Source organism: Scyliorhinus canicula, chromosome 16, assembly GCF_902713615.1.
Source record: "Scyliorhinus canicula chromosome 16, sScyCan1.1, whole genome shotgun sequence".
Taxonomy (NCBI): Eukaryota; Metazoa; Chordata; class Chondrichthyes; order Carcharhiniformes; family Scyliorhinidae; genus Scyliorhinus; species Scyliorhinus canicula.
The window spans coordinates 98,306,020-98,326,515 of NC_052161.1; the positions used below are offsets into that span (position 1 = coordinate 98,306,020).

The 20,496-nt window shown below is 43.3% G+C and overlaps 1 protein-coding gene across 2 annotated transcripts in view; it reads right to left on the reverse strand.

Annotated features, from left to right (window-relative positions):
* hspg2 (heparan sulfate proteoglycan 2) overlaps nucleotides 1–20,496 on the reverse strand; it is a 571,937-nt gene that overhangs the window by 256,923 nt on the left and 294,518 nt on the right. The gene's annotated exons all lie outside the window — the stretch shown is intronic.

The following is a 20,496-nucleotide window of genomic DNA, read 5'->3' on the forward strand; positions in this document are numbered from 1 at the left end:
CATGCTGAGTTGGCTTAAAAGTTTAACAATGTTACTATTTATTGATTTCACACAGTAACAGACAGAAAATATTAATTTTACTCAGAAAAAGACATTACATGTGCAAAACATATGAAGAAACAAACACACACACAAGAGCCGAGGGTAGCATCAGCAAACCTGCACCAACACTAACTAAAGTCAACAGTGACAAAGTTTCAAAGGAATCAAGGCAGCAAATCGGACGGCTATTTATTATGAAAGCTGGCAAAGCAAATTAAACAGCAGATTGGAATTACTGACAACCATGGGACACCAAGGACAGCAGAGATCGAGAACAGCAGGCAGATAAGATTACTGTTCTAACGATAAACCCTTGGTTAAGGTCTCCTCCTTCCAAATACTTACTACACAGCACTTGGCGTAATATCACCCAAATACATTCCATATGGAAATGCAAAAGGACCCTGTCGTTCAGTTGTGTATACCAACTAGGTGTCAACAGGAAACATTTCCATAAACTATCAAGGTCAGAGGCCTCATGTAATCAGCGAACCTTTTATTTTTAAAAATTCTAACAAATTGATCTCATAGGACCATAGAATTCTTACAGTGCAAAGAAGTCCATTTGGCCCATCGAGTCTGCACCAACCCTTCGAAAGAGCCCATCCTTGTAGCCCCACCCAACCTTTGGACACTTGGGGGCAGTTTAGCATGGCCAATTCACCTAACCTGCACATCTTTGGACTGCGGGACGAAATCGGAGCACCCGGGGGAAACCCACGCAGACACGGGGAGAATGTGCAAATTCCACAGTCACCCGAGGTTGGAATTGACCCGGGTCCCTGGCGCTGTGAGGCAGCAGTGCTAACCACTGTGCCACCACGCTGCCCCAAACGCTTGAAGATTAATTTGAAGATTTAATTTAAAACACTTCACACAAGAACATTCCTTTGCATTTCGCTAAGACACTTATGACACATCAAAAGCATTGTCTACCCTGCGATCATCTCATTGTTACACACAAATTGAGGACAAAACCTTAATGTTTATTTCTAGCTGATATTTCACATTGGGACAATTTATCCTTGTTCTGTCATTAAAGCAGAGTACAAATCCACAATACTCAGCATTCAGGGTCACACAGGAACTTGAGCAGTGGCAGAAATCCAGGTGTTTTATGAAGTGTTAATGACTCAAAACAATGAGTTCTGTATTTCATTTCTGGGTCTGGTCCCCACACCAAGCTAAGAGCAACGCATGAATCAGCTTTTGAAAGAGTCCCTGCTATGAGATAGATGAGGCCTGCAGTGGAACAATATTTTGTGTTTTAATAACCACCCTTATTTTAAGCCTTCCTCCTGTAAAATAGCCGATTTGTGATTTTCTCTGCAGTTTCACATCTGTCGGATTGTTCCTGACATTTGCTTCATTTGGTCCGGCAGCGTTCCTGTGATGTGCTTTGGAACGCCTTACTGTGCAAAGGCATTATTTAAATGCAAACTGTAGTTGCTGCTGGACTGGTTGTGTTTTAAGTTCCCCGCTTCATTCAAGATACTTTACTGGGAAGCTCAGTCACAGGCTAGTTGTATGAATTAAGCAAAGGTCAAACTGGGCTCCAGCATTTGCCCTCAATATTTGGCTACTGAATGGGAAAATCATGGTGCTGCAAGATGGTCCAGACTGGGTGGGCTGCTGGAAAAGGAATTGTGGAAATAGAAATGTTTGAGTACTCATCAAGTTTACAAACCAGTGCTTCTGACTTCACTGGAAACCTTGTGGTTTTCAACTGGAGCTGAGGTTTTAATAATCTGTCTCCCATCACATCAGAGCAACCAACTAGTTTTAATATGTCTGATATTAGCACAAAACTAGCTCTTCCATTGTTAACGTGATGTGGAGATGCTGGCGTTGGACTGGGGTGAGCACAGTAAGAAGTCTTACAACACCAGGTTAAAAGTCCAACAGGTTTGTTTCAAACATTAGCTTTCGGAGCACTGCTCCTTCACCTGAGGAAGGAGCAGTGTTCCGAAAGCTAGTGTTTGAAACAAACCTGTTGGACTTTAACCTGGTGTTGTAAGACTTCTTACATTGTTAAAAACAGCTAAGGTTTATGTCTAGGTTTTGCTGTGGCCAGAAGCTTGAGGAGTTAAGTGCTCCTTACTCATGGATGGAACTTCTGATAATCCAGCCAAGTGTCAGCCACAGGTGAATGATAGCACTCTGACCTGGGAGTCAAAAAGGCTGCAGTTCAAATCACACTCCCATATCATCTAGGGACTACACTTCAGTGTAGTCCCGTCAGAGGTGAACATTCAGGTAGGCATAACAGCATTGACGAGGAGCAGGTGAGCTCTCCCCCCTGCCCCAACCCATACTTCTCTCCCAGCTCCTCTAAACTTGCAAATCGCCACCCCAGGAACAAATCCTTAATTTCCTTAATCCCTCTCGCATCCTATTCCCGAAACCTTGCGTCCATCCTCCCCAGCTCAAATCCATGATTCCCCCTAATCGGCATCCTCCCTGACCCGGCCCTCCGCTTAAATTGCTGTCTAAACTGCCTCCAAATCTTCAACGCGGCCACCACCATGGACTCACCAACTGATTCACAAGTCCCTGATCTCACTGCTACCTGTGCCCAGGTAACTGATCTCACTCAGGTGAGAATAATATTTTCGCACATAACAGTGACTGTATTTCAGGAGCAATTGATGCACATTGGGACATCCCTAAAATAGGCGTAAGATTATTAAATTGAAAGTTTTTTCCCATCATCCCATTCCCTGGAATTATCTGGATAACCTCATTATTAGATAGTGGGATAAATGGTCAGCCACTATTGGATGAGTGCTTCAAGACTGATTACACAGCCTTCATTATTGGAATTCCACAGAATCCCTACAGCGCAGAAGGAGGCCATTCAGACCATCGAGTCTGCACTGACCCTCGAAAGGTGCACCCTATCCCCGTAACCTCACCTACCCTGCAAATCTTTGGGCACGAAGGGACAATTTAGCATGGCAAATCCACCTAACCTGCACATCGTTGGACTGTGGGAGGAAACCGGAGCACCCGGAGGAAACCCACAGAGACAGGGAGAGCATGCAAACTTCACACAATCATCCAAGTCCGGAATTGAACCCGGGTCCGTGGTGCTGTGAGGCAGCAATGTGCACGATCATAAAACAAAATAGGCTGTGAACAAACTGTGCTGGCCATATCACATTTACAAAAATAAAGTAATATTCTCTTGATTCAGTAATCCCAGAAGGCGAGTTTGTAAACTTCCCAAGTCTCCTTAAATTTGATTTGACTGGAAGAATCCTAGTAAAGCATTTTATTGGCTGACTGCCAAGATCTAGAGGACACAAATGACACAAGAAGGTTGGATTGTGACAGGAGCTCCAATATATAAAGTGCACAAATACTAGTTTTCTTTTTGCCCATTCTCCAAAGTAACATGACTGCCACGAATAATTTACAAGTGAGTAAGAAAAGTAGTCAAATACTCACACAATGTGCCAAATATTGGACCTGACCTGGTTCAGGACTGTAACGATCAAAACAGGGAAGACAAAACAAAGACATGCCACAGGAAAAGGATAAGCGATTTGCACCGCCTCACAGTTCAACTACAATGCTCATTGTCTTGTATAACAAATGCACACACAGAGACATTTAAAGCTTTGTTCACAAAGAAAGCCACCTGCACCCAAAAGTAACGGGAATAGCTTGAAGTCCAACTAACCCAGCACAGCACCTCTTCCCAAAAGGATGCAAAAAGGATTGGGGAAACAGAATTACAAGCGTACCAGCTGGCTTGTGCATCATGGGAATCTTACCTTGCAGGTTTGTGGCCTAGCGTAGCCATTTCTGTATGGCTAACCAGAACAATTCTTGCACCAAACAAAAGGCCTGAACCTATAAACACTTTATTACATCAAGTGTGTTAAACACCTAAAACAGTGAGGTCTTAAGATAGGCAAAAATATTAGAAGCATTCCTAATAAAATAATAATACACTTCAACAAACTATTCCTTTGCTTCCTCAACAGGAAGATGAGAGATTATTTCAAGGACATATGGTTAACTTGGTACTGATCACAATGGGCCATTCATCTCAGGTTCAAGCAATTGATGGGTAATCACATTACCTGACAGCTTCCAACTTACCACATAAGAAAATAGGGAATGGGGACGAGCGCAAATGTCCAAGCACAATGTATCCTGAATAGCAAACGTGTCCAAGCATACTGTACCCAGAATATGTTAAAACTTTAACTAATAGCTAAGATTGTTTGTCTGAGAGCTGCTCACAAGGCCACTGCTCCCCTGCAGTTACAGGAAAAAAATAACAATGAACTTTGATGCATTAATTTTAAGGTAACATTAATGCAGCCCATGTTTAGGTGCTAAGCTTGGCACCGCCTGTGAATTTGAACAAAAGTCTATTTGAGGCTCCCACCACAAGAAAGCATCATACTGTCCTAGCTGGGTACAAGCTGAAAGTCATACCCAGTGCCAGACCTTCCAGAGACTACTGCTGTACGTTGGTACAGGTCTGGTTGCATATATTCTCCTATTGAGAGCAGGACAAGCTGCACTGGCAACAGGCGAGCTATTTTACTCTACCATCTTATGGGTACGGTCTTTCAAAGGCTATTCGAGGGACACAGGGGTTGCAGTCGGGACAGGGAAGAGAGCAAGACAGTGGAAATAGTTTTAGATTGCTCCAGTAGTAAGCCAGTAACACAATGGGCTGAATTGCCTCTTTCTGTGCTATTATTGCTTATGGTTCACCGTTGAGCAGTGCGTCTCACATTTATGAGACAAGGAAAACATTTGCTTCAACATGACATACAGCGAAGCCTTAATTAACATTTGACACATTACTACTGCTCTCATCTCAGAATTCACGAAGGTTCAAAAATACTCGAGACGATGGTCACTGAAAATGATAATTGGTGCCTTGTTCGTCTTTCAAAGAAAATTTTATTTGTATTCCTAGAATTAATTCAATATTGAAAACAGTTGAAGTTCCGACAGCATGTTGGAGCTGAAAGCACAATGTGATTTTGAAAATTTAGTTCCTCACTTGTCCGAGGCAAATGCCTCACACCCAATCACCTCATCCTGTAACTTTATGGTACAGAATGTTGCATAATCATCTGGAAATATACGGGATGACAAAGAACAGAATAACCACGGTGGTCCAGTGAGATGCTAACTCACGCAGCACCTCATGTAGATGAAGGAACCCAGGCCTTTCGGCATTGAATTGCACTTATTTAACAATACAGACACACCAGGAATGATGGCCACCTTTTAAAATTAAATTGTTGACTATTTTGATGCTTCGCTCGTAGTCAAGAGATATCACCAATGCTCCCTTGGTGTTGACAGTTATCACCTAGAAAGAACGGTTGACTTGCAAACCCAGTAAGAGGGTATATTTTCTCAGTGTTGTAATAAAATTATAAATAAAATAAAATAAGATTTTCAAACAACTTTTTGTTGAAGGAATTTAGTGCACTCCCCCATGGTGAGCTTGGAAGTGGGCGGAGCATTTAACCAGGTGAAGCGGCTGGTGGGTGTTGATTCTGTCACTTATTAAGTCCGGGACAGGAAACGTTGTGGATGGCCTTTCCACCCCACTGCCAATTGAGGGCCTTAAGGGCCACCCCTCACTGCTTCATCTCATCACTGCTGGTATTTAATTAGCAACAGACGAGGGAGTCACCATGCGGGAAGTCTGTTTGCGCATTTGGAGCCGTCCCCTTGCTCTTGTCACCGACCCTCCTCTACCACCTTCCCCGCAATCCCCGACCTGTGACCCCATCCCACCCTCACTCACCTTTGGCCTGGGGTCCCTCAGCAATCCTGGTGGCTCCCTGGGTGCATTACTGACATCAGCCACCCCTCACACTGCCTCCAATGCACAGCTTCCAACATCACATTGGCTGGCAGATCAAGGGGGCCAGGATTTCTACCCTGGGGGGTCCGTGATTCCGGGGAAGGCCCCCAACACTGGTTATGTAATGAGATAACCCTTCCCGAAGAGAGGTGACACGGGGCTCTTGGTGGCTCTCCAGCTGGCAGGCAGGACCGGTCAACTGCATTAAATACTGCCCAGTGTCTGAGTAATGTGAATGTCCTTAGTGTAGTATATTTGGGAGGATCAGGAGACTATGGTTCCCACAGCTCTCCATCACCCGAGTTTTCCTTGCCTCATGTATGCGTCTATTACAGACCAACTAATAAAAGAGACCGATTCCTCCAAAATCATTGCAGCCTGTGAATACCAATAGAGTTAAAGACAAACTATATGGGGCGTGATCTCTTTTTATTTGGCAGTTTCTAAGTTCCCATCTTCCCACATACACTTAAAAGGAGCCTACATCGTGGTAGTCGGATACCGAACATTGGCCTGTTGAAATGTTGCGGGGCCTTGATGTTTGGAAATGGCTGTTTATAGCATCACTGATGAATGCTAAATCAGGACAGCAAGTGTGGTTAGCATCAGCAACTTAAGAAATATACAAATCGATACAGCATGGATGTAAACTTCACAAAGCCTACAAGGCTCCATGATATACACCCATGATTACAAAGCTAAAAAACACAGAAACAAGAAAAAAAGTTGGACAGTGCGGATATATCCAGTAATCTGACTAAGCTCTATTCTCAGTACGTAGCCACCTGACATAGGAACAGGGGTCAAAGACAGGGCACTCGGTCTAATTCTGTGATCCATCATTCACCCTGGTGAAGTTCAGTTCTCGAAGTGCTTGTACCTTGGGGCAACATGGAAAACGATAGCTCGGCTAATATATGATAAACCTGAATGAAAGTCAGAATGATGATGTTTAGCTGTAGCAAAATCACAGATCACTCAACTAATCCTGAACAAAGGAGACTGCGAAAATGGTGACTGATATCATTACGAATCTTTATTGTCTTAAGAAGGGAAAGCACAAAATTGTTTTTAAAATGTCAACATGAAGTCAATATAGAAATAAAATGACTTAAATAGCAGTTAGGAGTTCAGCGGGATTTAAAAATATAACAGCTTTTATTTTTAGCTTTGTAATCATTGTCCAGAGGGCACAATAGCTAAAAAGAAAACAAAATTTGTAACACCAAAACAGAATGGAGGCAGGGCATTTCCTATCTGTCAATTGACAGGAGTTGTTATTCTTTGCTATTTCTGTAGCTTTATGGAACAATACCATTGCCTCAAAATGTTCATTAAATTCACAATCTCCACAGCAAACGATCAATGGTGATTTTAGCTCTGTTGAGCATAAGTAGGACCTACTATGTTCTGAACAATTGCCAGGAACACCTTTTTTATGGGGAGCTGAGTAGATGCGTTAGCCTAATAATATCAAGTCAGTTGAAACTTATTTTGACTCCATCCTTCAACAATAGGTCACAACTGGTACCTACTGAGAGATCACAGATTGCTGGTGTCGGTTCAGTTAGTCAACTATGTGCTAGTTCACCGACACGTGTGTGTGTGTCAGGTCAATTCGCTTCTGGACAAGACGTCCGGTGAAGGATTCCACCTTCCAAGGAAGTGTACCAGATTGATTTCTTCTTTGACACTTTGCTATGTCTGTGCCATCACCTTTAATGTCCCACTTAGTATAGAAACTCTTTGCGGGAATGGGGTGGTGATTACTGACCAGTGAGTTTTATACTTCCTGCTTCTTCGCAAGAAGGTCCATGACTGAAGGTTATAACAGAGTTATTTAACTTTATATAATTCATTGGCAAAACTGTGATCAGATCGATGGCCTTCCACAGCTTCCTACATAGAAATGACCTCATTCTCAGAACTATCTTAACTGTTTAACAAAAGACAAGCAGGAAATGAGAGGAGTGCTCAGAAGCTCCAGATTTGATTTAGAGAGAGAAAGAGAGAGAGAGCCATCGAGGATGTAAACTACGGGGTATATACAACTAAATTTCTCCAAGGACATGGTAGGATTTGTTCTACATTCTCGTAGTTTTTCAGTGATGATGAGCAACATTTCAATTTAATTCATTCTTTATCAACCTGCACCCTGTTCGTCCCTGAACCATGGGCTCGCTTAGGCTGTGGCAGAGCAAATCACAAATTTCACCATGCCACACTTCATGTGGTGGGAGTTGTGTCACACTGTGTCAGATGGGTGGCATGATGGTTAGAACAGCTGCTTCACAGCGCCAGGGACTCAGGTTCAATTGTAGCCTTGGGTGACTGTCTGTGTGGAGTTTGCACATTCTCCCAGTGTCTGCGTGGGTTTCCTCTGGGAGCTCTGGTTTCCTCCCACAGTCTAAAGATGTGCAGGTTGGGTGGATTGGCCATGATAAATTACTCTTAGTGTCCAGGGACATGCAGGTTAGGTTACAGGGATTGGGTGGGCTAGGAGTTGGCCTGGGTAGGATGTATTTTCAGAGGGTCAGTGCAGACTGGATGGGCCGAATGGCCTCCTTCTGCACTGTAGTGATTCTATGATACTCCACTTCTCATAAATGTAATGTCATACAAAGTGGCTCACTATTCACCAATTATTGACCAGATTAATTGTATCCCAGGGTGACCACTGGACTATCTCACTCTCAACATTTTCCATTTGAAAAGGTGTAATATGGAGAAAAGGCTTCATCTAACAGTCTATCTTTTTAAGGGAGTGAGTTTAATTGACTAGGGCTGGAATTTTCTCTCTCTTCCCACCAGTAGCATTTTCCGGTCCTGTCAATGGCGTGTTTCCGGTGGCGGGGGTTGTGGGGGTGGGCAGTTGCAGGGCATGCAAAACCGTGTAGACATCAGCAGAACCCGTTGTTTCTGCCGCCAGGAAAAAGCACAGGAGGTGCCGAAAAATCCCACCCGAAGAATTTCTTCTCAGGTACTCACATTAGACTGAATTTTAACACTCAAATCCTACCATGTCCTTGGAGAAATTTACTGTGGTTAAGGGTGTAGGCTCAAAGCAGTCCATTATAAGGATCGGAAGAAGACATTTTCAGTTTTCAGCTTTCCAGGATGCAAAGAATCCTCAAGGAGGCTAAGTGAATAGGCAACAAATTTGGTAGATGAAATAGAATGTGGAGATGGGTGAGGTTATCCACATGGGTAATAAAAACAGACATACAGAGCATTTTCTTAAATGGCAAGAGGCTGGGAAATGTTACAGAGAGCTGGGTGTCCTTGTTCATGAGTCACTGAAGGCTACAGCAAGCAGTGAAGAAAGTAAATGGTACCAAAAGAGAAAATGCTGGAAAATCTCAGCAGGTCTAGTTGAGTCCAGATGACCCTTTGTCATAGCTAAAAGACATAGAAAGTGGGAAATATTTATACTGTGGGATGAGGGAATGAAAGATGAGTCATAGCCACAGAAACTGAGGGAAAAGAGTGCTGATAGCCACAGAAACCAAGGGAAAGCATTGCCAATGGCAGTCCCCAGAGAGAATAAAAGATGTGAAGACCAAACGGCAGGAAATGAAAATCAGAGGGTAAGCTGTGACAGATGTAAATGTGTGGGGACGGGGGACATTGGTGGGAGAGGTAAAATGAGAAAAGGGGGGTGGGGGGGAGAAGGGGAAGCAAGAGGGAGAAAAGGTAAGGAAAGGGGGGAAAGATAGGAGGAAAGAGCGAGGGGGGGAATGTATCTAAAGAAAGACAAGAAATAAAGAAACGGTGAAAGACAGTTAAAATGAAATTGAATGAAAAGAAAGCTGTCGATGTGGGGTAGAGCTAATCATCTGAAGCTGTTGAATTTGATGTCGAGACCAGAAGGCTGTAGCATGCCTAACCGGAAGATGAGATGCTGTTCCACCAGTTTGCATTGAGCTTGGTAAATGGTATGTTGGCCTTTATTGCAAGGGGATTTGAGTAAAGACGACTTACTGCAATTGTATAGAACCTTAGTGAGACCACCCATGGAAGTAGTGTGTGCAGTTTTGGTCTCCTTCCCCAAAGAAAGATATACTTGCCAAAAAAAGGGCATGCAACAAAGATTCAGCAAACTAATTCCTGGGAAGGGGGAATGTCCTTTGAGGAAAGATTAAATAGACTGGGCCTTTATTCTCCAGGTTCAGAAGAATGAGAGGTGATCTCCTTCAGACATAAAGAATTCTACAGGGCTCGACTGGGTAGATGGATGAAAGGTGTTTCCCTTAGCTGGGGAGAGTCTACAACTAGGGGAGGACAGTCTCAGAATAGAGGGTAGTCCATTTGGGACTGAGATGAGGAGGAACTTCTTCAGTCATAGGGTAGTGTACCTTTGGAATTCCTTACCCCAGAGAGCTGTGAAGGCTCTGTCATTGAGGATGTTCAAGACTGAGAGATCAATGAGATTTCTACATATTAAAAACATTGAGGGATGTGGAGATTGTGCAGGAAAATGGTGTTGAAGCAGATTAACCGTGATCTCAATGAATGACAGAGCAGACTCGAAGGGCTGAATGGCCCATTCCTGTTCCCATTCCTGATGTTATGTATCAGCAGGACTTGTTCATTCCTGTCAATTCTATACAGGGAGGTGTTTTGTGCAAACTCCTCTTTGGAATCTCTAATGGTCAGGATTGGAAACTGACTCAAACCCACCTGTACCTGCACATGAACAAGCTGAAAGGTGCAGTGCGTAATGTTCCATCAACTGAGCATTGGTTGGAACTTTTAACTGGGTTTGCCAGTGCCCTTGTTGTTGGTCAACAAGAGGAGCAAATTGGGGCTCTAAGAGTGACCAATTGTCACAGGAGGAATTCCTTGAGCCTTGAAGGATATGGAGAGGTGCTCTGCAATGTAGCTCAGCCTACCTTACTTGGATCGTTTTTAAATAGTGGCTCCTGTTTTCCTTCTAGCTATGGGGCAGAGGTGTGCTTCCCTGAGCAATTTAGAGTCATTCAGCTGGATGATCGAGTGTGACCCATTCTTGTCTGGCCCTCTGTTGAACCACATTAAACAGACAGCCCAGTAGAATTAACACCTCTGGAAATTGTTTACAGTCAATAAGCAATGGAAGGAAATATCAGAAGTGACTAGAGGAGGATAATAGAACCAAGATCATCATCATCACATGCGAGAAAAAGAAAGGCACACAACCCTGCACTTCAGTCAATTGAAAGTAAGAAATATGCATCAGTCAAGCGCTGGACTCATGGCAATAAACAATCAAAACTTGCTAACAAAGTTTCACCAAATTTCTGAAAGCACAATGGATGGAACATATTGGCCGGTATTCTCCGACCTCGCCCGTGGCTGGGATTCTCCAGCCCCGCTGCAGTGGATGGGGTTTTGGCTGAGCGCCAAATTCTCCGCTCCCGCTGGTAGTGGCGGCAGGACGAACAAGACCCAAAGAATTCCGCCGTTAACTCGTTTGTCCATTTTAACAGCAAGTCGGATGCAACTGTAAAATGCTGTACTCTGCCTTATGCTAGTCAGCTTTTCAGCACCCAAGTTCGGGATGGAGGAAAACATGTCTTCGCGTGGCTTAACGATGTAAACTTACCGTTTAAAATGACGGAAGCAACTCTCTCCTCATGGACACCAGGCAGATGGGAGATAAACAGTCGAGGTCCCCAGAAGATGGCTTTCTATAAAGTAGGTTGTCCTGAAAGGTCCCTAAATGTTAACCCTGTTGTTCTCTCCACAAATGCTGCCCGACTTGCTGAGTATTTCCAGCATTTCCTGTCTTTACTTCAGATTTTCAGCAGCTGCAGTATTTTGCTTTTGCCTTCCATTAAATAGGTTTTGGGAAGAGCATGTGCCAGTGTGTTACACACAGGATCAGACTGCACAAACCCAGAAGAGATTTGTAATAACCTCCCCGCTCTCTTCGGATGAATACACACGGAGAATAAGGAATGTGGAAACAATAGATCACTTCATTGGGAAGATGATTTTTGAAAAATAACAAATCCATTTGCTTTCTAGTCTGTATTCGGTGCTGAACACAGCAAGATTTTATTAAATATGGTACGCTTTAAACAGCAATGTGTTATTTCCAGTCCAAAAACTTTGAAATGGGGGAATTTCAATCCCAGTTTACGAAAAGGGTTTAAAACATTCTCAGAGAAAACAGCATTCACGAGGTGTGGAAATGACCAATATTAAGTGGTGACGGGTGAGTGAAATAAAATGAGCCAGACATTTAGCCCAGGCTCACCCCGAATCAGAGAAATTAAAAGCTTTGAAACCTGGTCAGTCTTTTACCTTAGTGTTGCCTTGAGTTTCTACACGTCCACACACTGCAGACCCGATCACACAGATGTGGCTAGTTGACATTTGTAGTTAACATATTGTTAAATCTATACAACATAAGGGACATAGGACATGCAATGTAACAAGACAGATGCTCAATTTAAGTGAATGATCTGTAAAATTATCAGCAGGCAACTCATAAGCACTCAATTGCAAATAACCTAGATGTATGTGGAGGTACAATATGAATCCTATTTTCTTTGGGGGTCAGCGATTCAATATTTGAGTCATAAAGAGAGTAATGCTGTTGAACTCAATAAATTATTGCGGCAGACAGGCTGCAGTACAGATTATTCAAATAGAACAATGAGAGAAACCAAGTGTGTCACTTGAACTGAGGTAGTTATTTGCACCTCATTGCTGTTAGAGATGAGCTACATTTTACTTTTCAGAACTACATTGCATAACACCTTCAAAACTTTTGACAAACGTTTGTATGTTGTTTTATACAGCTAAGTGCAAAAGAATCCGGATCAGTTCTCCGTGAATCTCCGTCTTACATTTAAGCAAATGAGCTTCTCAAACACAAATCGAGCTATCAGGTGGAGGTTGTCTTCACATATTTTTCATTAAGAAGCTGAACTCTGAAAGCCAGCACAGAAACTCATCAATCTGGTATAATTTTTATTGGGATGGCTAGACGACCCAGTGTAATATAGAGCGGCAGCGCCTTGCTTTTGCCATTTGAGTTGACATAATGCTGCTGTCCCCCTCGCAGCACTTGCAGGATGTCGAGAGCAGTTACTTTCTTCGTCTTTCTCTTTCTGCCTCCTGCCAGTTTCTCTCTGGGGGGATCGATATGATCACATTTTTTAACCTGTGACCCATGTATTGGTCGACTTTCAGACCTTTTCGGTGGCGGTACAGTCGCTGACTGCGCCGTGGTAAGCGCCAACTGAGTTGCCACCTTCTTCCTGGCGGACACAAATGTTGGCACCGAGCTTGGTTTGCTTGCAATTATAGGCTGTGCTGTCAGTGGGGGCAATGTAGTAGCACCTGAATTAAAGAATGTCTTTCCTCTCCTGTGGATGGAAGCACTATTACGATCAGCTGATGATGGCTGCTTGATTTTATGCCTCTGAGAGCCACCTTTATTCCGTACTGCTGCAGATGAAGGTTTCACAGTCGCCTTAACATGTTCGGTGGCTGTTTTACCAGCACGTTTTGTTTTATCCTGCGACTTTGCCGATGCTTTTGTACCAGGTTTTGGTTTATGCTTCGAGTGTCCACTTCCATTTTTAACGGGGTTGGTTTTACTTTTAGACTTTGTGACCGTTTTACTGCCAGACTTTACTTTACCCTTAACCTTAACTGGAATTGTTGCATTATTTAGAGTTTCCATGTATCTGGGTTTCATTTTCTTTCTTGAGACCTGTAAAGGTGATTTTGGGGGTTTCTTCAGCACGGCTGTAGGAACTGGCTGAGTTGTCAAATCCTTAGGCTCTACAGTGACCGTAGTCACCTTGGAATGTGATGTACGTTTGGTGGATGAGACGCGTGTGGATGCAGGCTTCACGGTTATAGCTGATACTGCTGTTGTGGGGATATGCTTAACAACAGTTCTGCCTTTACCAAACAGAGCTAAATTTTTATGCCTTTTATTTGGCGACACTCCAAATTTCTTCTTAACCTGGATTTTGCCTGTGGATTTCACACGTGTCCGTGCAGTTGTCAAAGGAGCTACAGTAACTGCTACTTTTCGGTGAAAGTGAAATGTTTTGCTCTTAACTGGTGGCGGGGTGGTGAGAGTGGGTTTTTTAACAGGAGGTCTTTTAGAAACAAACCTTGAGGTTTTGTTGTTGCTACCATGAGATGAAGGCTTCACCTTCGATCTTGTCCTGGAGTACTTTGTTAAAGGATTCACAGGAGAGCTAGTGTTAATTTTACTGAGATCTGGTTGGTCACTGTTGGTGAGTGAAGTTCTCCTTTTCTTCATCTCGGAGATCTCTTCTGCCAAAACTGCAAAGCCATCAATAAGAATCTCCATCCGGACTTGCAAAGCGGTCAGCTTGTCCGAGACTCCTTTGTACTTCCACTCCAAGTCAGAAATCAGCTTATCTTTGGGCGGGGCCAACAACATCTGGGTGAGGTTCTTCAGTTGTAAGCTCAAATTATCTTGCCTTTTTTGCAAATGCTTGAAGCCATCTTTGAGGTCCAGACCCGAGTCCTCTAACATAGTCAGTCTTCTGTTGAAGCCGATGAGATGCGTTTTCATCAGGTGCCTGAAGTTATACCTCCTCCGTTTCGAGGTGGTGCCCACTGGCAGTATTTTTGTTACTCCTGTTGGCACAGTCACTGAATCCGCTTTGGAAACATTGTCCATCTTTTCTGTAACCCCATTGGTTAGATCAGTGGTGTTACCGGTCTGATTGACAGTTTCTGTCACATTGCCACCTTCAATGATCTTCTGGCACTCAACTGGAATCAGTTCTTCAGACTCCAGCTTTACTGGCGGAATCCAGACTTTGCAGAATTCTGTCAGATTTCTTCTTAAAGGATTAAAAGGTCTTGGTCAGCAAGCAAAAACATATTTTCCTTCTTTAAAGAAATATTTACATAGAATTTGATCATTTGGCCTCAGACTGATGGCCAGTTGGTTAGTTTAAAATCAGTTTCATTTTAGGCCGGCTGCTTTGAGCTGTTTTACTTGAGCACAAAGACTGCGTGCTGAAGACTCTATTGTTCGCAACAATAGATATGTTTCAGCCAAGTAGGTTTTCTTTTGTTTACATGTACTTGTGTGTCAGTGTGGAAAGGCTTTAAGCAACAAACCGCCATGTTTGCAAGCCCTGACCAACAAGTAGCCAACATGGTAGCCCCCGTGTTAGTGCACAGGTTAGTTAGCAGTGGAAGCAGAACAGAAGAGCTTGATTAGGCAGTGAATAAAGCAAAGGCCCCAGACTAGTCTGTACATGAAGGTCAATTATCATCCTTGCACCAAAACCTACTCTCACCTGCTCCTCATCTCAATGCAATCCTCAAAAAGAAACTACTACCGTTCCAAAAGCAAAGTCTCATCCATTATTTGACTGCATTCCTCAGGCTGTCGTAAGCTGGAAAGCAATCTGAGTTCTTAGTCACATAGAAGGCAGCGCTTAAAAGGATGCAAACCCGATCAAACTTCATTGATTCGTAGGCAGATAACTCCGATACAATCCCCACGTCTTACGATAAGAAGAAACACCAAACGTGACAGTGAGATTACTGGGATATGAAAACTCCCCAAGGCTCCCCAACGTTCACTATCAGCTTTGTGCAACTAACTTGGCAACCCTGGCCTTCATTTGAGTGTTTATCGGTTCATCTCAATGGAATTGGCCAGCCGACTGCAAGGAAATGACAAACGTAAAACATGCACAGTGAGATTTAGCAATTCAGCTGACCAGTAGATTCTAAAAATATACTGCCTTGCAGAAATTCCTTCTCATTACCTGCTACATTTTAAATGAGGCCTTCGTACCCATTTTCCCATTGATTTAGGTGAAGCTAATGCAACAAACTGGAGAAGTCAGCTGTACTGAGGATTAAACCCAGTGACAAAGGAGTCCGTTCTGAGAGTTTATAGTGCAAACAAGTCAGACTTTGTTCAGTTACTCAAATTGTCTCCTCGATGCAGGACAGCTGGAAAGTGAGTTTTGATTTCACACCGTGTTAAAATCTTTTTAAAAAAAAAGTCCCCAGGCACTGTGTAAAACCAAACCAGAAACAACACATCTGGATGTAATAATGGGATAGTGAGGGCATTCAAAGGATGTAATAACAGGATAACTAAGGTATTCAAAAGGGTGAGTCACAAGGGGTGCAATTTATTTCTCACCTTATTTGACCTTTGCAGATATTAGAAAACACCCTCCATCCAATTTCGCAAATGATTTTTACAGTAATTAATGTTGGTAGCACCACTTCCCTTTAATAGTAATCATTTTGTAAAAATTTCTAAGTACCAAATTCTTTTTTTTTTGTGTGGCCGATCCACCTACCATACGCATCTTTGGGTTGTGGGGGTGAGACCCATGCAGATACAGAGAGAACGTGCAAACTCCAAACGGACAGTGACCCGGGGCCGGGAACGAACCCGGGTCCTCGGTGCCGTGAGGCAGCAGTGCTAATCACTGCACCACCGTACCACCCTCTATCAGTAATGATAAGTGCAATTTAAATAATTATCTTTATTCAAGCCCAACAAAGGGTAAATCATTACAGAAAAGTGGGAAACTACCAATGGGTGACGAGAAAAAGAACCCCAAATGCTTGCCCAGTGCCAGAGCTAGACTAAATAATCCACAGGAGAAGCTCAATTGTTGCTGAGCTGCGCCATTGACACACATTACAGCGACTGCCCTGCTGCTGCTCCACTGGGGGAGGGTCCAATTTCAAAGTACCCCTCACAGGAAGAGTCTCCACACCTCCAACGTAATCTGTATTGGGAAATAGACGCTTGCAACGGAGCCACGCTGGGACCCTTCCAGTAGTTGACATCACCAAATATCCCAACGGGAAGTCTTGACTCTAGGGTTTATCGACGGCAAGAAATGTCCACCCCAAGAAAAAAGATAAAGCACATTCCAAATGTTCTTTTACCAAGAAGAGCAATTTTAACAGGGCCATTCCCTCAAACCTGTCCTACGTCTGTTTAAAAAGCAATTTACTTTATAACAATCTCAGCTTCTGCATTGTACCAACCACTAATATACACCCATTCCGGAGAGCAGCCAAAGTAACATCAACTCTGTTTATTTCTCCACTGATCCTGTCAAATCTGCTGAGATTTTTGAGTATTTTCTGTTATTGTTTCAGATTTCCAGCATCTGCAGTATTTTGCTTTTATATGGTGCTAATATTTATCGGCCCCATCGTCTCCTCACTCTACCGAGTGAGGTGCCACAGCTTTCAGCCACATAGTGCACAGTAAAAGTGATAATTATAACTCAGTGGGAGCATTGCCCCCCTTGAGTGGCAGGTCTTGGGGTTCAAGCCCCACTCCAGGCTGACACTTTATTGCAGCACTGAGAAGGTGCTGCAGTATCTTTCAGATGAGGGGCTGGATTCTCCGGTTCCCCCACTGCATATTTCTCGGCTGGTGGCGTGATTCTCTACTCCTGCCACTTGTCAATGGGATTTCCAATTGAAGGCAACCCACACCGCCGGGAAACCTACAGGCAGGAGGTGCGCTGCTGGCAGGTACAGTGAATCCCAATGGCTATAGAATTCCAGCCCCAGATGTTAACACAAGGGCCTGTTTTGTCTTCTTAGATGGTAATCTACCTAGGAAAAGCTGAAACCTAATAATCCTTCACTAGTTAATATGGGCAACCTGCCAGTTTCACAGCATCAACTCACTCTCACTGTACTTACAGGGTGGGAGATAAATTGAGACAATTCCACGTCACTGCAGCTTTGACCCTACTGGGAGGAAGACCATTCCGGCACTTACAAAATCACACAGTTGCAATGAAACAATTTTACAGTGCAGTAGAAGATTAGAGCAGGCAGCGTCCAAAGATTGTTCAAAGGAAATTATGCTAAACCTCTATAAATTACACGTCAGGCTCCAGTTAGATACTGTTTCGAATTCTGAGCACCACAATGTAGGAAGAATGCAAAAGTTTTAAAGAGTGCGAAGAGGAGATTTACTGGAATAATGCGGAGAAAGAGAAGCTGCAGTTGTTTTCCTCCGATCAGAAAAAGTTGAAGATAGAGGTGTTGAAAATTAATGAAGGTTTTTGACATGAGTAAATAAGCAGGAACTGTTTCCGCGGGCAGGGGGGTCGGTAACCAAAAGAGGCAGATTTAAGATAATTGGTAAAAGAACCAGATAGGGGACGAGGAAACCATTTTCTTTCACGCTGCGAGCTTTTTGATTTGGAATGCGCAGCCTGAAAAGCTGGTGGAAGCAGATTCATTCATTATTTTCTGAAGGAAATTAGGTAAATACCTTAAAGGGAAAAAAACTTTGCAGCAGAAAAGGGCAGAAGAACTAATCAAAAGACTCTGGAAGTGCGTTTATTAAAATGAAGGGTCAGATTTGCAGAAGGTAATTTGGCATACATACTAGACTGAGTACTGAGCATTCCTGAACCAGTTACCTACCCACCCTACAGCACAACCCCAACCTCAAAACCCCAAACACTACGTAAAATGCACAACCTCCTACTCCAGCAATCCCTTATGGCGTCTCTGGGGGACAGAGTACCAATGGGCCCACACTAGTTTTGTTGTCCATGTTCATTCAGAAGCTGACAGCAACTCCAAAACAGCCCAAATTGACTTCACAGAAGATTCAAATTGGTAATCCCCAAGTACAAGTCTGTTGAAAATATCTCAGCATTCCTGTCAATTGTCATGTTGAATATGATAGCCCCTTACTGGAAAGTAACAGCTGGAGTCGGCCTCAGTGGGTTAATCACGCACCAAACTCTTTCCGATGCCAGTAAAACTGTCTGATCAGAAATGAGAAGGTTAAACAGGAACTCTTCCAAACTCGCAAGCTTTCACTTAATGGGGTTGTGGGATAGACCTGGCAATTTGCATACTGTGTGTCAATGATTCTCAGTGGGGGGCGGTAACTTACAAAGCTAGGACAAATAAGCGCGGGAGAAATTATTAGCAATAACTGAATTGTGGGATTGGAGATGGCTGTGGGATTAGAGCAGACTATTTAGAATTGAGGAAACATCCAACCACAAAGACAATATCATCGGACATTCAGCAAATATGTCCCATTCATAGGTTGGTCATTTTGCAGCTGTGTTATTGCTTCATTCTAGTGTACCAACAGGCGCTCAAGCCTTTAGGTGAAATTAAGCTCAACAACCCACAAAAGGTCAATAGATTTGTTGGCTGGAAGATTCCGGCCATTCACACTGATGAGGTCTTCCGATCCCGCCAATGGCACGCCCCCACCGTGGCTTTCACAGTGCCGCAGGTGGCATTCAATGAGACCAAAAGATCCTGGCAGTCAATGGCGGGCGGCCTCAAAACACGAAGCGTGATGAGCGGTAAATTCCACCCATTTGTTTGCAACACTATCTAGTTTGCATCAAGCATAAAGAATAAAACTTTTAAATCGTCTCAAATCAAGCTATCCATGAATCAAAATTTGCAATTGTGAAAGGACCATAAGAGACAAAAATGCACAGCAATCACCATCACTACAGTAAGCCTTCAGTACAGACACACAAAGAGAGTCCAAGCCACCAAGAAGCACCTGCAGACCATCAGTCTGCGACTATACAGGAGCTCCCACATCACAAAGCACCAACTCCAACTAATTCATGCAAAACCCTTTGGTATTTCCACGGTAAGTAACATAGGCCATTATTATTAACCCCTTTTTTACAGAAGCTGAAAGTCCAGACTCTCGGTCTGCTGGTCAAAAGGAAGCTCTAGTCATCTGCTACATTAACAGAGGCTGGCGAGGAATCTGCTCTAGATCAGATGCCTAGCTTCCATTATGGCCAGAAGGAATTCCTGTCTCCTAAGAAATTGACAGCGAACCCAATACATATGAAAGGGTGATGACTGATATCAGTAGGGAATATCCAAATGACTGTTTAAGTTATCTCAACAACCTGTCATTCTGCCCTTCCAGCTTCTGCCCCAGGGAGTGAGGTAGTTACCGACTATCAGTCCAGTAATGATTATTTAAACTTTGGCTTCTCTCCAGACTCTCCACATGTAGCATGCAGAAGATCCTATTTGGCTCTATGGATATACTGTTGTATAACAGATTACTCTCAATTGCACCCCATTAACAACCAGTGATCATACATTTCAGCTCAATGGCATTTACAGTATAATCGAAGTGCAGTATCATCTTCCTACTGATATTTAAATGACATTTTGTATGATAGGTTTATTGTCTCAAGCGAACCACACAGCATCTTTCTGCTCATTTTACTACAGTTGATGAGGCTGGATTTTTCCATACATTAAGGTATACTCCTGCATGCTCAATCTACTGTATAGAGTTTGGGAGAAGCTACAAGTGAATTGTCTGCTTTCAACAGAGATAGCGTGGTGTCATATTCCTGATACAGAAGGATTTTCAATGTTATACTGCTTTCTTTGTAGGGAGTTACCAGTAGAAGCAGTGACACACTGAACAAAGAGGATTTCTTGTCAGCTCAACTTTAAAATGCCCATTCCCACCATAATTGAGATGAGCCAAGCTCATTCTCATTGAGGCTCCATGAGATAAAAGGGATCTCCACCCCTTCTCTAACTGGGCTGGATTGCAAATTTGGTTAGATACAGGACAAGCTGAA